The following is a 5,502-nucleotide window of genomic DNA, read 5'->3' on the forward strand; positions in this document are numbered from 1 at the left end:
CGGCTAGCGCAGATAGCCCTCGTGTAGCTTTGCGCGAAATTCAAAACAAAAACAAAAGCATTTCTTGGGTAAAATCCCAATTATTTCCATTCATTTCTGCCACACACAAAAAAAAGAGAATTTTAGCACTCGATTTACATATTTCAAAATAAATATGAGTCGATGAGTTTTATACAACGAGAACTGCCAATACATTCTAGAACACGATAAATTAGATTTCCTACTTTCAAAAGTATCTTACATATAATAACAGCAGCATTTAACACATCATTTACTATTAAATACTGTAGGTTTTTTTTTATTTAGGAAATCGACCTAGAGCTACACACGGGCTATCTGCGCTAGCTTCCATAATTTTGAGGTGACAGATTAGAGCTAGTCAACATCAACCACTGCCAACTTTTGGGATACTCTTTTATCAACGAATATTGGAATTAATCGTTAAATTATAACACTCCCATCGCTGAAAGGGGCGAGCATGTTGAGTGACGGGATTTGAATCCGCGACCTGCAGATTGTGAGTTGAGCGCCTTAACCACCAGGACAGCACAACGGACCCAGTATTTTTACATAACTTTCGTAACCTCCTTTATTTTTCTTAATTTGCTGATTTTGAGAGCAACTAAACAAATTGTGTATTAAAGCTGCATAGAACAGAACCTCTGAAGATGGCTTGTGCAATTTGTGCCTCTACTGACCCCTGGTGATACAAGCAGCGAAATAACACTTTTTTTTTTATCATGAATCATTTGTTCTTTATTATTATTTAATATTGTTCCACCAGCCTACAGCAAAAATGGCTATGAGTATTGTAATAAAACCTGGACAGTATTACTAAACGCATCATTGCGTATTGTGTCGGGTAGTTTTTAAGTTTATTTGACTACCTAGCAAGTAACAGCGGCTGTATAACCGTTGACATCCAATCGTTTTAATGTAGTCTGTGGTTTATATGGAGTCTCATAATCTACTGCATGCGTACGTATATAACTGTGTGCAGGCCGTGGATGTAATTTAATGTTTACATGTGCTGCGCATGATACACACAATATAGCGATTATTAGCTTATTGTTGCAACTGTATTGATGTTGCGTATCATTCGTTTATGTATAGGGTTCCTGCTCTTTCAGACACGACACTGCTGACGGGATCACGGTTTTGTTTTTGTTTGTTTTTTACCGCTGCACGATCGATTTCAGCCATGTTACAGAAACGTCTAAAATGTTATTCAAACATCTAGGCTGTCTCCTACAACAGAAATATTTAAGCCATACTTTAAAAGATAGCACAATGTTCAGTTTCGAGTATCGGATTGGCAATCATGATGATGGCTGATGGTAAGTGTCGAATAATACCCAATACTGCGTGATTGCGAAAATATTATTGACACTGCAAATAGAGTAGCCATCCTTTAAGATGACTAAGGAGTAGCAAGAATCGTGCAAACAGGAGATGGAGAAAATGATGGCGATTCTAGGCGAGAGTGAAGCAAAACTTTTTTAGCTACATATTTTACTTAGAAAATATTTAGTTGCAGATAAAGTATGAGCCGCAACGGCCCACCAAAATTTAGGATCGTCACAGTATAAGAGAGTCGTAGAAGTACCAAGACCCAAACTCCATCAAAAAGGGAGGGTGGGAGGTATATCAATATAATCAACTAATAATTGTTAATTAACACGTTTTTAATCTTGTAGAATGTGCAGAATGTTACTAAGAGTAAATCTGGCTAGCTGCAGAAAAACTGTGACTGGCCTTACTCTGGCCAGCGGAGAGGAGGAAGAAATATTAAAAATGATCATTTGTATACATATGATATTATATTATGACACATTGTCTTATATATGCATACATCTATACAACTTGAAAATTTCATATGGCTATCTATATATACGGCTTAACAACTTAGAAAAACTATAAACCATACATGTATAAAACTCGTGTAGTTACAAAATCTAGTTCATGCACCATTTCAGTATAGTTCACTAGTCCTTCCGATCCAGCGTTTACAGACTCCCCATATAGCTACAGGGTAGAAATATAGTAACTATATATATTTTACAGGCATATACATAACATATGCTATGTTGATCACCATGTATCATAGTGATCATATATACAGTACCACTATAAATGATAACATTGTGGCAATGATATCAGGAGCAATAGCCATCCAATCTACAAGAAGCCATTCCAAAGGTTGTCATTGTTTCTCAAGAGAACATCGCACACCAACTACGTATTTCATTAAATTAAGCTATTTCAAATACAACATTATTGCTGTTATACAGATTTTTGTCCATGATAGACAAAAAATAAAGACACGAGGTTATTAAAACTTGTTAATTTAAGAAGGATGAATATGGATCTTGAAAATATTACAGAAACAAGATTGGTAACTTAAAGTGAAAATGCAATCGCATAAAAGTAAACAAACAAGCTTAAGGTTTGAGACATAGCGTTGACATTATTTTCTTTTAACCTACAAATCCCTATTTTGACTCCATGTCTAAAAGTTTAAACATTAGGAGAGTCAAAATAGGGATTTGTAGGTTAAAAGAAAATAATGTCAACGCTATGTCTCAACCTTAAGCTTGTTTGTTTACTTTTTTTTTTGCGATTGCATTTTCACTTTAAGTTACCAATCTTGTTTCTGTAATCTTTTCAAGATCCATATTCCCCTTTTTAGATTATTATTTTTTAAATAACCTTGTAGAATATTAGGTTCATGTGCTTTATTTGTTTATAAAGTTTTTGAGCTTATGAAAAATCAACTATAAGTGACGGATATTTAATAGTTTGATTTTCTGTTCTTTTTGTATTTAATATTTTGGTATATAGAGGGCTAAACTGCATATTAGACATGAGCTTAGCACAGTAGGTGAGTTCAGTCAATCATGCTGGTTTTGAGAACTCTTAACCCTAAAAGTAACAGCGATTTCCGGATCCCATCGGTTTTTTTAAACACATTTTTGTAAAGTATTTTAGCACCAAACTGTTCATGGGTAATGACTTTATTGGATCCCTACTAATATTGCAATTAACCCCACTAATTAATATTGGGATTTCCTATGTGTTGTATGTTGGAAATGAGTAATTTCATCTATTTTTGGAGATCAGCTCCTAACATTAATTGTTGTAACAATCAAAAAACACAAAATACTCGATATGATGAAAAATGTTGATCTCTCATATCTAAACAAGCCGATAATTTAATGGTTAAGTTAAACGCACCGTTCTAGTCATAAGAGTTTCCATAAACTGCTATTCTTAGAAAATAACGGTTTCCATATCTGGCCAAATAGAAAGGGATTTGTTACAAAACAGGAATATTAACGGGGTATTCAGATTTGGAGCAAAATACCAGAAACTTCAAAGCGACAGAGCAATTAAGTGTTGATTGTTTACAGAATTAAATCAAATTCTGATGAGGGACAACAAATTAATTGTCGTGTAAAAAAAAACGTTTCTATATCTATATTGAAATTTTGGTTATGCATTTTTTATGTTAAAAGTCGTTCGATTAACCCTAGATGCTATTTTTTTAATAATGTATGGAAGAAAGAATTAGCTTACAAGGAAATACTGTTTTTGTTAAAGTACCGTAAAACTGTAATATACTTGGTAAAGTACCTTAAAACTGTAATTTTTCGATTTTGACAAGGCTATCAATTAAAAAACACGTTGACACGACATGAACCGATAAAAAGGAAATATATTTTATTACTCAAAACGAGGTATGAACCTAAGAAGGAAACTCAAAAACTGACGCTTTCCCGTTCAGTATAAAAGAAAATTCAAATCAAAAACCAGATAATATACAAATATTATAATGACAAACAATACCTATAGCACAAAACCTAAATTTGCTAATATTTTAAAAAACTTTTAAGAAACAGTATAAAACTATCTGATACAGCAGTACAGCAAAAATTATGGTTATATATATATTATATATAAGCACAATAAGAAAAATCATAACAAAATTGTTAACTCTAAAACACTGTGTAAAAACTAAAACTTGATAAACACAAGCTAAGGTGTACTCTTATATCAGTATAAACATTCTGTAGCTTAATAGTTAAATGAGTTAAAATAACTATAGTGATACAAACATTTAGGTTAACCACAGATTAAAAACTATCTGCAATCGGTTAATACCATAAGGGTTTCTAGGTTTAAATAATCATAAACATATCAGTTTAAAAGATATAACCCGAACTATCTGCAATCGGTTAATACCATAAGGGTTTCTAGGTTTAAATAATCATAAACATATCAGTTTAAAAGATATAACCCGAACTATCTGCAATCGGTTAATACCATAAGGGTTTCTAGGTTTAAATAAAAAATAAATCGTTGTGTGGTTATCAACGACAGATTTTATTTTCAGTCCAATGAAAAAGAATTTAAAATGTTCCAAGGTCTTGGTAGTGGCAGAAATTAGGATGTAAATTTTATTTGACGGGCCAGGTCGTTGTTGTGTGTTCAGACTGTTTGTACTGAAAAACGACCTTTTGTTGTTGTTCTGAAACCCATTCTGTTTTCTCTTTGTCCAAGAATGAAATATCACGATGGTCACTTGATGGAAGTGTTAACAAATGTTGAAGAAATGTTCTGTTATGCAAATACTCATTTCTTAGTTTACCATCTAAATTGTCAAACATTACGCATTACAAAAAGACGACGACGGAGAAATGTTCTAGAATTTCGTATTTAACTAGTTAATATTGAACAAAAAATATGATTTTGTGAAATACATTTTCCTAAGTTATAAATGGGCACGTTACCTGGAAGCAACACTAGCTATCTGTGTTCTGCCCACCACGGGTATCGAAACCCGGTTTCTAACATTGTAAGTCGCGCAGACATACCGCTGTGTCACAGGGGGGCACCCCACGGTGAAATTTTTATCTTTGTGTCAACCTCGGGACTAACGTTATTCGTTTGGTACCATTTAGAAGTCGGTGCGATCAGCGGTTTAGGGAGAGCTACGTGACACACAGACACAGATTCTTGTTATATAGGTTGTTTAATTGAGGAACCAACATAAACAATTCCATGGTTTATTTAGATCGTTACCTGGAAGTAAGAGCATTCAATTAGAGAAATGAAGCATCTGTATATGTATTCAGCAACAAAGATAGATATGTTACCCGAATGTTACAATGTGTAATGAGGGTTAAAATACACGATTCAATGTCTCAGCATTCAATTAGAGAAATGAAGCATCTGTATATGTATTCAGCAACAAAGATAGATATGTTACAATGTGTAATGAGGGTTAAAATACACGATTCAATGTCTCAGCATTCAATTAGAGAAATGAAGCATCTGTATATGTATTCAGCAACAAAGATAGATATGTTACCCGAATGTTACAATGTGTAATGAGGGTTAAAATACACGATTCAATGTCTCAGCATTCAATTAGAGAAATGAAGCATCTGTATATGTATTCAGCAACAAAGATAGATATGTTACCCGAATGTTACAATGTGT

The 5,502-nt window shown here is 33.4% G+C and overlaps 1 protein-coding gene across 1 annotated transcript in view; it reads left to right on the plus strand.

Annotated features, from left to right (window-relative positions):
- LOC106465034 (membrane metallo-endopeptidase-like 1) overlaps positions 1–4,267 on the plus strand; it is a 71,261-nt gene extending 66,994 nt beyond the window's left edge. The window contains exon 19 of the mRNA XM_022392850.1: positions 4,177–4,267. The gene's annotated coding sequence lies outside the window, so the exon portion shown is untranslated. The remainder of the gene's footprint in view (positions 1–4,176) is intronic.
- Positions 4,268–5,502: the final 1,235 nt, after the last annotated feature.

This window comes from Limulus polyphemus, unplaced genomic scaffold (assembly GCF_000517525.1).
Source record: "Limulus polyphemus unplaced genomic scaffold, Limulus_polyphemus-2.1.2 Scaffold1815, whole genome shotgun sequence".
Taxonomy (NCBI): domain Eukaryota; kingdom Metazoa; phylum Arthropoda; class Merostomata; order Xiphosura; family Limulidae; genus Limulus; species Limulus polyphemus.